Raw genomic sequence first — 12,488 nt, 5'->3', positions numbered from 1 at the left:
TCCTAGCGATATGCCCCATTGTATGTGATGGGAATACCACTTTAAGTCTTTTGCAGCCTCTAACAGGTTTTCCTCCAGGATAGCCCTGTATTTAGCTTCATACATCTTCTCATGCACTCTGACCATTTTCCCTGTCCCTTCTGAAGAAAATCCCCACAGCATCATACTGCCACCACCATGTTTCACAGTGGGGATGGTGTGTTCAGGGTGATGTGCAGTGTTCGTTTTCCACCAAACATAGCGTTTTGTATTTATGTCAAAAAGTTTAACTTTGATCTTATCTGCCCAGAGCACCTTCTTTCACATGGTTGTGTTGGGCCCATCTACCGACGTTCTATTGTTATGTAGTGCAGTGTATTGTGTTGTCAGTAGTAAACTGCCAGGCAATCTGGCATGCACTGACGGCAGACCTTGGGGCCTTCATCAGGTCCCTGTCTGCCATGATAAAACATTGGCACTGAGCAATTGCATTCACAGCAGTTCCCATAGGTAACAGAGGTAGCCTACTCCCTCTGAAATTACTTAGATCCCACAGTCTCTATTGACCGGGGCATCTGAGGGGTAAAACAGATGGGGTAGGTGCGTCTGCCAGACCGTTAAGGTGATGCCACACTGGGAGCCCAGCAGAACTACACAGGAAGCATGTGCAGCGCTTAGACTAGGTGAGCGATGGTGAACCTTTAACAGACCGAGTGCTCAAACTGCAACCCATACCCACTTATTTAATGTGCCAACACAGCAATTTAACCTGAATACTACAGTCCAGTATAGTATATATTGCATGTACTTTATCATTTAGCTATAATAGCCTGTCTGTATTCAGTGCGCTGCCTGTGCCGTTCATAGTGCGCTGCCTGTGCTGATGAATGGCAGGAAAAGTATAAGGCATATTAGTATGCCATAGACTTTCTCCAGGATGCAGGTGCCCACAGAGAGGGTTCTGAGTGCCGCCTCTGGCACCCGTGTCATAGGTTCGCCACCACTGGACTAGGCCATCGTAAAAAAAGGTAGCATGGCCTATATTATATATATATATTATATATCCCTCTTTGCAAGACCCTGCTGTACTGTCGTTATAATGCCACGCCTGGTAATACAGCACATCATGGCTGCTGTTGGCCTGCTGTGTGTATAATACCGCCTGGCCCCCCCTAACTTTTTCTATGACCATTCTGGCTGACATACCAGCGCACAGGGGCCTTTTTGCATTAACATGGCAGGCCGCTGGCAGCACTCCTAAGCTGTCATTATCATACACAGTGTCCAAAAAAGCCTAAAGATACAGCATGCTATATTTGAAAAATGGCCACCTAAGTAACAAAAACGACAGTAGCAAAAAACAAACATAACCTTCAGCTAACATCTGGAGCAGGTGCAAAAAATGCCACTAAAAAGCAAAAATGCAGAAAAACTCCAGGAAAAAATTCTGTGTGAACCCATTTATACAGCCCCCATAAAGGCCAGAAAAGAATGTGCGTATGTATTGCAGGGTCCCTCCCTCAGAAACTACAGGACAGGTCCAAATTCCAGTAATGAAATGCTTTTTTCTCACACGTACAGGATTCTAAGATTCACTAAACACAACTGACAATAGAAGATCATGTAGAATAAAGCAAAGATATAAACGTGACAGAATTCCAGGAGGTCAGGCCATCAATGGCCCCCATTCTCCTCGCAGTGCTTTAGCTAGGCATTCACTGCAGCCTGGCACATTGTTATTCAGGCTGTGACTTTAATGGGGCAGCCCTGTGGAACTCCACCTCCCTCTCGTCCTCCTGTCACAGACGTCACCGCTGAGGGGTGTGCAGGAGAATTTAGATGCAAAATAACAAGGAAGATTTGGATCTAGGAGAACGGTGCCCTTTAAGTGTCTCTGGAAGGTGAGGACTAGGGCGGACATACATACAGTGCTCATATCTGTTTTGGGAGGAGGAGACCTGAATGAGCTGAGCCTGTCATCTGGAAGTGGGGGAAGACAAGGTAAGAAGGACCCTTTAAAGCCATCATATGTTCTTATCATCCCAGTTAGCAGTGGTATGCAAAGGGTGTCAAGATATGTAGCAATGGAGGGATCATTCATTCCTGTGCCGTTTTCTCCCATGTAGCGTGCATGCAGGGTTATTGTATTTACACTGCCAGTGCTATTTCATGTAAATCTCTTTTTCCAACCACTGAATTATCATAAACATTTTTGCAATCATGTCAAAGATATATTTTGCTGATATTTGTGCATGTCGTATGTATCGGAATCCCATCTGTATGACACCCACTGCCCGCAATGAAACATCCTCCGACATGATCACATATGTCCAAAAATGGAATATTTGGAAAACATGGCCATTCCCAAATGCCCCCGTCTTATACTGTGGTCTTTACATTTGCAGTGCAGTGTATGGTTAGCTACACACAGGAGCTAGTCATAAAATAGCAGGACTCCTGGAGATAAATGAAGATCCACCACAGCAATATGACAAGACTGTAACATGTTGTTTATCAGGCTAAACACACCCTAAAATAAAGGGCTTTAGCAAATATACGTCAATCATTCTAAAAAAAATAGTAATTGCTCAGTCCATAGACCCATGGAGACTGGGACAGGTTTGTTCTGCCTTCTGAAAGAAGATTTTGTTTCTTCCTGCAGGCCACATAAGGGTGGATGTCTTCATGTGTCTCAATCCCAGCAGATCAGAGGCTCCTTGCAGCCGTGTTGCCTTTTTAGCTGCCTTGTGTGGCTCTGGAAAATACTGTTGGTTCACTATAGCTCTTGTATACCTCCTATATAAAATATATATTCTTCATTGAAATGTAGCATGCACCTGCTGAAATGAGGCACAAAGAAGATCTAGACATCTGTACAATAGGGCGTTAAATACAGTATAATCTGGTGACAAATCCTTACAATAAAACCCCCAGGGACAGTCCTAATAATCAAAGCAGGCAGCCTGTTCCAGAGCGGCTCTTAACAATACTTATTAAATGGCTGGCAGTTTATCCGGTGCCCAGCACAGATAATGGCTTGGTCCTGCCGAATGGAGAGGTGTAAACAGAACTCAGAGGGAACAAGTGACTCATTTCTAAAATGAACCAAATCACAGGCCTAAGCAATAATATAGGGCAAATATTGTAATCCAGGTCTAAGCAATACTGTAGGGTCTATGCTGTAATCCAGACCTAAGAAATAATATAGGCTCTATGCAGTAATCCAGGGCTAAGCAATAATATAGGGCAGTGGTGCCCAACCATTTTTCGTCTGAGGGCCGGATTAGACTTGGTATAACTTTTGTGGGCCGGATCCAGGTAGCTTTGCCAGAAAGAAATGCAAACGCTGTGAGGGGGCACGTGTGAGCATTACTACTGTAAAGAGGGCACTTATCTGGCATAACTACTGTGAGGGGGCACATATCAGGGCATAACTACTGTCAGGGGGCACATATCAGGGCATAACTACTGTGAGCAGGACACATATCAGGGCATAACTACTGTGAAGAGGGCACATATCTGGGCATAACTACTGTGAGGGGGCACATATCTGGGCATAACTACTGTGAGGGGGCACATATCAGGGCATAACTACTGTAAGGGGGCACATATCAGGGTATAACTACTGCGAGGAGGGCACATATCAGGGCATAACCACTGTGAAGAGGGCACATATCAGGGCATAACTACTGTGAGGGGGCACGAGTGAACATTACTACTGTGAAGAGGGCACATATCTTGGCATTATTACTGTGAGGGGACATGTGTGAGCATTATGTCTGTGAAGAGGGCACATATCTTGGCATTATTACTGTGAGGGGGCATGTGATGTATACATGTGTGTAATCTATGTAGTGCAGTATCACTGATCACACACTGCACTACATACATTACACACATGTATACATCACATACTGCGCTGTCACCTTCTTCAGCAGGTCTACCTTGATGTCTGGTCTTTAGGCTTCAGTCAGATCCTCCACCGCCATGCTTGCGCCATGTGCCCAACACCACCAGGAGCTGGCCCCTCCTCCTTTCATCTCCCGCCGGCTTCTCCTACAGCAGGGTGCTCTATCGCTCCAGTGCCTGCCCAATCTTACCAATCAGGGGCGTAGCTAGAAATGACTGGGCCCCATAGCAAAAAAATGTATGGGCCCCCCCTCCCGGATCTCCCAACCCCACATCGGACCTCCTACCCTTCCAGAGCTCCTACCCCAACATCCCCACACCCCTCCCTAGATCTCCCTCAGTGTCATCCACAGATCTCCCCTCAGTGTCATCCACAGATCCCCACTCAGTGTCATCCACAGATCCCCACTCAGTGTCATCCACAGATCCCCCTCAGTGTCATCCACAGATCCCCTTCAGTGTCATCCTCAGATCCCCCCTCAGTGTCATCCACAGATCCTCCCCCTCAGCGTCATCCACAGATCCCCCTCAGTGTCATCCACAAACCCCCCTCAGTGTAATCCACAGACCCCCCCCTCAGTGTCATCCACAGATTCCCCCCTCAGTGTCATCCACAGATCCCCCCCTCAGTGTCATCCACAGATCCCCCCCTCAGTGTCATCCACAGATCCTCCCCTCAGTGCCATCCACAGATCCCCCCTCGGTGTCATCCACAGACCCCCCCCCCCTCGGTGTCATCCACAGACCCCCCCCCCCCTCGGTGTCATCCACAGGTAACCCCCTCAGTGTCATCCACAGATCCCCCCCTCAGTGTCATCCACAGATCCCCCCCCTCAGTGTCATCCACAGATCCCCCCCTCAGTGTCATCCACAGATAACCCCCCCTCAGTGTCATCCACAGATAACCCCCCTCAGTGTCATCCACAGATAACCCCCCCTCAGTGTCATCCACAGATAACCCCCCCTCAGTGTCATCCACAGATAACCCCCCCTCAGTGTCATCCACAGATAACCCCCCCTCAGTGTCATCCACAGATACACCCCCCTCAGTGTCATCCACAGATACACCCCCTCTCAGTGTCATCAACAGATATCCCCCCTCAGTGTCATCCACAGATATCCCCCCCTCAGTTTCATTCACAGATATCCCCCCCTCAGTGTCATCCACAGATATCCCCCTTCAGTGTCATCCACAGATATCCCCCCTCAGTGTCATCCACAGATACACCCCCCCCTCAGTGTCATCCAAAGATACACCCCCTTCAGTGTCATCCACAGATATCCCCCCCTCAGTGTCATCCACAGATATCCCCCCTCAGTGTCATCCACAGATATCCCCCCTCAGTGTCATCCACAGATATCCCCCCCTCAGTGTCATCCACAGATATCCCCCCCTCAGTGTCATCCACAGATATCCCCCCCTCAGTGTCATCCACAGATATCCCCCCTCAGTGTCACCCAGAGATATCCCCCCTCAGTGTCATCCACAGATATCCCCCCTCAGTGTCATCCACAGATATCCCCCCCACCCAGAGCCGCTTCCTAGCTAATTTATTCACTGCACTTGCCTCTGTGAAATTGAAGAGAAGCGCCGTAATTTCGCACAGGCGCACTGGCAGAGGCCAGGAAGACGGTGCATGCGCACTTCGATGCCTCTGCCAGTGCGCCCGTACGAGATTACGGCGCTTCTCTTCAATTTCACAAAGGCAAGTGCAGTGAATAAATTAGCTAGGAGGCGGCGCTGGGCGGGGAGGTTGCAGGCACAGGCAGCATCGCTTTGCTGCCAGTGCCGTTCGCAGCGCACCCTGCACTGATAAAGTACATTCACTGTGCGGGCCGCATGACACGGCTTCGCTGGCCGCATTTAGCCTGCGGGCCGTAGGTTGGGCATCACTGATATAGGGTATATGCTGTAATCCAGGCCTAAACAATAATATAGAGTATATGCAGTAATCTAAACCTAAACAATGATGTAGAGTCTTTGATGTAATCCAGGCCAAAGCAATAATATAGGGTCTATAGAGTAATCCAGGTGTAATCAATAATATAGGGTCTATGCTGTAATCCAGTCCTAAGCAATAATATAGGGTCTAGGATGTAAACCAGTCCTAAGCAATAACAGGGTCTATGCAGTAACCCAAGCCTAAGCAATAATATAGGGTCTATGTAGTTATCACGCCTAAGCAATAATATAGGGTCTATGGAGCAATCCAGGCCTAAAGAATAATATAGGGTTAATGCAGTAACACAGACCTAAGCAATATTATGTAGTCTGTGCTGTAATCCAGGGCTAATAAATAATATAGGATCAATGCAGTAATCCAGGCCTAAGCAATAATATAGGGTATATGCTGTAATCCAGGCCTAAGCATTAATATAGGGTATATGCAGTAATTCAGGCCTAAGCAATAATATAAGGTCTATGCTGTAATCCGCGCCTAATCAATAATATAGGGCAGTGATGGCGAACCTGTTCGAGACCGGGTGCCCAAACTGCAGCCCAAAACCCACTTATTTATCGCAAAGTGCCAACACGGCAATTTATCCTGAATACTCCAGTCCAGTATAGTATATTTTCCTTGTACTTTATCATTTAAGTATAATGACCTGCCTACATTCAAGGTGCTGTCCGTGCTGTTCATAGCGCGCCCAGCGCTGATGAATGGCTGGTAAAGTCTAGGGCATATTGGTACACCACAGACTTTTTCCAGGGTGCAGGTGCCCACAGAGAGGGCTCTGAGTGCCGCCTCTAGCACACGTGCCATAGGTTCGCCATCACTGATATAGGGTCTGATATGTAATCCATGCCTAAACAATAATATAGGGTCTATGTTGTCATCCAGGCCTAAGAATAATACAGGGTCTATGTTGTCATCCAGACCTATGCAATACTATAGGGTCTATGTAATGTAGGAAGGTACAAAGGGTCGTCATTGATGGTAGGTATGTGTCACCGAGGTTTCTGGCCTCGGTGAAGTAAGAGTCGGCATTTTCATGTGTCAGCGACAGCTAATGCTGATTGACACTTTGCTATTTAGTATGGTTGTACTGTAAATAGCTGATCCGGGATGGCTTTTACTGGGAGCAGTCAAAGTGCTGGGTGGGTGACTACTCCCCACGTTCCAGGCCGGGTCTTGTCAGGCTTATAAAAAACAGCCAGCACTGTCAGGTGGGGTGTATTTCCTCCCTCTGACAGTGGAGCTCTGGAGATCTCTGTGCTGAGGTCTGAAGACCGTGTGTCAGGCGAACAGACCGCCTTAAAACCTGCAAGTGGACTTTCTGAGGCTGTGCATTTAGCCGGGTGTGAACTGACACCCAGGATACCAGGTGAACTTTATTTAGTTTTTCTGTGTGTGAACAAGCACCAAGCCTGAAAAGTGACTGTTGTGTTATAAGTGTGAATAAACACTGAAGAGTGATTTACAACCTAGTCCTCTATACTGCGTCCGCTAACCTGCCGACCAGAGCGAATCCCCACAGTAGTAATCTATTCCTAAACAATAATATAGGGTCCAATGCTGACATCCAAGCCTACAAAATAACATGGGGTCTATGCTTTAACCCCACATGACGTACTATTACGTTATGGAAGCCACTGCATTCCCGCAATTTGGCGTAATAGTCTGTCATGGTGATCAGGCGGGCACCGGAGCGGTGCATGCCCGATCACTGCAGAGGCCTGGCAGTCCCTGGTAGACGAGCCTCTGCTGTTTCCGCCTGCATCGCTGTGAAAGCCAATGTCAGCGGATTAACCCCTTCTATGCTGTGGTCTGCGCTGACCGTGACATAGAAGTAGTTTGTGTCGGGTGAGGGAGTGCATCGAGTCCCCATGCTGCTGTGGTGGGGACTCGATGTGTCAGAATGCAGCTCGATGCTGTGCAGAGGATGCCCAATTCCTTGCACGGCATCGGGACCTGCTTTCTACGGGTGCCTAGGAGATCCAGCCTAAGGCTGGGTCTCCTAGGCAACCGGTTAGTGTACTACTCACTGTAGTACACAAACAGGCAATGCATTACAATACAGATATATTGTAATGCATTACAGAGGGGATCAGACCCCCAAAAGTGAACATCAGAAATAAAGTAAAGAAAATAAAGTAAAAAAAAATGTTCTTAATAAAATTTATAAAGTTTTTAAGTAAAAAAAGAAAAAAATGCCCCTTTCCCCTTATTTTATAATAAAAAACTGAAAACCCCCCCACACATATTAGGTATCTCCGCGTCCGTAATGACCGACTCTATAAATATATCACATGATCCACCCTGTCCGATAAACACCATAAAAAAATAAAAACTGTGCTAAAGTGAAATACATAAAAAAAATATATATATACATATTAGGTATCGCCACATCCGTAACAAACAGCTCTATAATAATATCACATGACCTAACCCGTGAACACCTTAAAAAATAAAAATGAAACCTGTGTAAAAAAAAGCCATTTTTGTCACCTTACATCACAAAAATTGCAACAGCAAGCGATCAAAAAGTTGTATTCCCCAAAATAGTACCAATCAAACCGTCACCTCATCCCGCAAAAAATGATACTCTACCTAAGACAATCGGTCAAAAAATAAAAAAGCTATCACTCTCAGACAATGGAGAAACTAAAATATGATACATTTTTTTGCTTCAAAACTGCTATTATTGTGCTAAAGTGAAATAAATAAACAAGTAGACATATTAGGTATCTTCGCGTCTGTAACAACTTGCTCTATAAAAATATCACATGACCTAACCCCTCAGATGAACACCGTAAAAAAAAAAAAAAAACTGTAAAAAAAGAGCCACCTTACATCACAAAAATTGCAACACCAAGCGATCAAAAACTCATATACCCCCAAAATAGTCACCTCATATAGTCAATAGTCACCTCATCCCGCAAAAAATTAGACCTTACCTAAGACAATCGGTCAAAAAATAAATAAAAATAAAAAAGCTGTGGCTCTCAGACTATGGAGACACTAAAACATAATTATTGTGTAAAACTTTAATAAATAAGAAATAGTAGATATATGAGGTATTGCCACGTCTGTAACGATCTGCTCTTTAAAAAAAAGTCACATGACTTAGACTCTGTAAAATTAAATAAATAAAAACTGCATCAAAACAACCAATTTTTTGGTCACCTTGCCCCATAAAGTGTAATAATGAATGATCAAAAAATTATATGTACCCAAAAATGGTACCAATAAAAACGTCAACTCTTCCTGCAAAAAAACGAGCCCCTGCACAAGATGATCGGCAGGAAAATAATAAAAAAAATAGGGTGTTCAGAAAATGGAGACACAATTTTTTTTCTAAAGTGCTTTATTATGTAAAACTGAAACAAACATAGAAAGTAGGCATATTTGATATCAATGCATTCGTAACAAGCTGCTATATAAAAATAGCACATGATCTACCCTGTCAGATGAATTTTGTAAAACATACAAAATAAAACCGGTGCCAGAACATCCATTTTTTGGTTACCTTGCATCACAAAAAAATAATATAGAGCAATTAAAAATCATAAGAACCCCAAAATAGTACCAATAAAACTGGCACCATATCCCGTAGTTTCCAAAATGTGGTCCCTTTTCTGAGTTTCTACTGTAAGGGTGCATCAGGGGGGCTTTAAATGGGACATGGCATCGAAAAACCAGTATGGTGTTCCTTTCCTTCTGCACCCTGCCGTGTGGCCATACAGCAGTTCACGACCACATGTGGGGTGGGGTGTTTCTGCAAACCGCAGAATCAGGGTAATACATATTGAGTTTTGTTTGGCTGTTAACCCTTGCTTTGTTACTGGAAAAAATAGATTAAAATGTAAAATCTGCCAAAAACGTGAAATTCTGAAATTTAATCTCCATTTTCCATTAATTCTTGTGGAACACCTAAAGGGTTAACAACGTTAGCAAAATCAGTTTTGAATACCTTGAGGGGTGTAGTTTCTAAAATAGGGTAATGTTTTGGGTGGTTTCTATTATTTAAGGCCCTCAAAGTGACTTCAGACCTGAACTGGTCCTTAAAAAGTGGGGTTTGGACATTTTCTTAAAAATTTCAAGTTTTTTGTTTCTAAACTTCTAAGCCTTCTAACATCCACAAAAAATAAAATGTAATTTTCAAAATGATCCAAACATTAAGTACACATATGGGAAATGTAAAGTACTAAATAATCTATGAAGTATCACTATCTATTATAAAAGTTGAGAAATTGAAATTTGGGATTTTCTTCACAAATAAAGGTGAAATATATTGACTCAGATTTATGACTATCATAAAGTACAATGTGTCACGAGAAAACAGTCTCAGGCTACTTTCACACTAGCGTTCAGGTGTCCGCTTGTGAGTTCCGTTTGAAGGCTCTCACAAGCGGCCCCGAACGCATCCCTCCAGCACTAATGCATTCTGAGTGGACGCGGATCCGCTCAGAATGCATCAGTCTGGCAGCGTTCAGCCTCCGCTCCGCTCAGCAGGCGGACACCCGAACGGTGCTTGCAGCGTTCGGGTGTCCGCCTGGCCGTGCGGAGGCGTGCGGATCCGTCCAGACTTACAATGTAAGTCAATGGGGACGGATCCGTTTGAAGATGACACACTATGGCTCAATCTTCAAACGGATCCGTCCCCCATTGACTTTACATTGAAAGTCTGGTCGGATCCGCTCAGGCTACTTTCACACTTAGAAATTTTTTAACAATATAATGCAGACGGATCCATACTGAACGGAGCCACCGTCTGCATTATATGAGCGGATCCGTCTCAGACGGATCCGCTCTGAACGCAAGTGTGAAAGTAGCCTCAGAATGGCTTGGATAAGTAAAAGTGTTCTAAAGCTATTACCACACAAAGTGACACATGTCAGATTTGCAAAAAATGGCCTGGGCAGAAGAGCGAAAACTGGTCCGGGGTAGAAGGGGTTAAACCAGATCAAAGCATTAATATAGAGTCTATGATGTCATTCAGGCCCAAGCAATAATATAGGGTCTGTGTTGTAATAAAAAAAGCATGCCCCTCTTTTATATATTTTGGTTTAGCCATTTCTGTCTCATAGACTACTGTTCTGAAAGAACACTGTATAAAAATGTGGCACAGCCATATTCATTTTAAAGGAGTTTTCCCCCAAAGAAATCTACAGTTTTCAAACCAGCACCTGGTTCTTAACACTTTTGGAATTGCATGTAATTAAAAATTTTGCATAGCCACTGAGTTCTAGCTTTCTGTATAGCGGCACATGCTGTTTGCTTTTTCTTAGTTCTTTGTCCTGCTCACTGAAATGGACGCACATGCTCAGTTTTATCCTTCAACTGCCTCCTGAGCTGTGATAGGGAGAGCTGAGACACGCCCCTTAGCTGCATCAGAAAGGACACGCCTCCTGAGCTATCAGCTTGATATAAATCTCGCAGAGCAATGAATGATGCAATGAGAGATCTCTGGATCCATGTGAGGTACAGGGCTGGTTCTAGCTTTGATAGAAAGAGAAGGGCATGTACTACATGATGTCTGATTTTCCTTTTTTTAATTAGTCATGGGATAACCCCTGTAATGCTCTGCACTATGTTTGAAGGACAGATGATTAACATAATTAGCTTGCTATTTACAATTTGACTAAAACACTTGCAGTGCTGAGTATAGTGCCCACTAGATAATAGGTATATCCCCTGCATGATGATATGTAGAACATATGTTGATGATATATAGTGCTCATACACAAATCCTAGGATTTAAACAAAAATGAGTGATTATAGCACAAGCTTTATGCCATCAGGTCACTGATCATCCGGTGCAGTAAAACCACTTGGCTAATAATATATACAGTTTGTCCCTCTCATGCAATCAAAATAATGTTACCTATAAAGGCATGTACTGTAGAGTATCTGGCACCAGAATTGTGTGAGGTGGGGCACCATGGATTGAACTTGTTTTTCTAGCACATCTCACAGACACTGCACAAATTGAGGTCTGGGGAATTTGGAGGCCACCTTCAACTCGTTGTCACGTTCTCCTCCAGCTTGCCTAAATAAACAACATTCACGCTTGGCTATCCAGATTATTAATCAGACCAGGTCATCTTCTTCCATTGCTACATGATCCATTTCTAATGCTCATGTGTCCATAGTAGTCGTACATGGAAAACTGTGGTCCATTCTGTGTTCGGGCACCTATAGGCAACATTCACTTTTTTATTGACTGCAGTAGTCTTTCTGTGGGAGCAGACGAGACAGGCTAGTCTTTGCTCCTCATACACATCGTGACCCTGTTGTCGGTTCACTGATTGTCTTTCCAACCCTTTTGGTAGGCACTAACCACTGCATACCAGGAACACTGGACGGAACCTGCCATTGTGGAGATGCTCTGGCTCAGTTATCTAGCCATCATAAGTTGGCCTTGTCAATGTCACTCAGATCATTACATTTGCCCATTTTTCCTGTTTTTAACACATCATCCTCAAGAACTGACTTTTCAGTTGCTGCCTAATATATTCAACCTCTTGACAGATGCCATTGTAACAAGATAACTAATAGTGGGGCTGATCTGTATCTGCACATAGTTCTTTCTGACTTAAAGGGGTTGTCTCACTACAGCAAGTGGCATTTATCATGTAGAGAAAGGTAATACAA

The 12,488-nt window shown here is 44.4% G+C and overlaps 1 protein-coding gene across 1 annotated transcript in view; it reads left to right on the top strand.

The window, feature by feature from the left end:
• The first annotated feature begins 1,809 nt into the window (after positions 1-1,809).
• The window catches only part of CSDC2 (cold shock domain containing C2), a 39,348-nt gene continuing 28,669 nt past the window's right edge, over positions 1,810-12,488 (top strand). The window contains exon 1 of the mRNA XM_044301690.1: positions 1,810-1,980. The gene's annotated coding sequence lies outside the window, so the exon portion shown is untranslated. The remainder of the gene's footprint in view (positions 1,981-12,488) is intronic.

Source organism: Bufo gargarizans, chromosome 7 (genome assembly GCF_014858855.1).
Source record: "Bufo gargarizans isolate SCDJY-AF-19 chromosome 7, ASM1485885v1, whole genome shotgun sequence".
NCBI lineage: Eukaryota > Metazoa > Chordata > Amphibia > Anura > Bufonidae > Bufo > Bufo gargarizans.
Note: the sequence above shows the minus strand (reverse complement) of the source record. Positions and strands in the feature narration are given on the sequence as shown.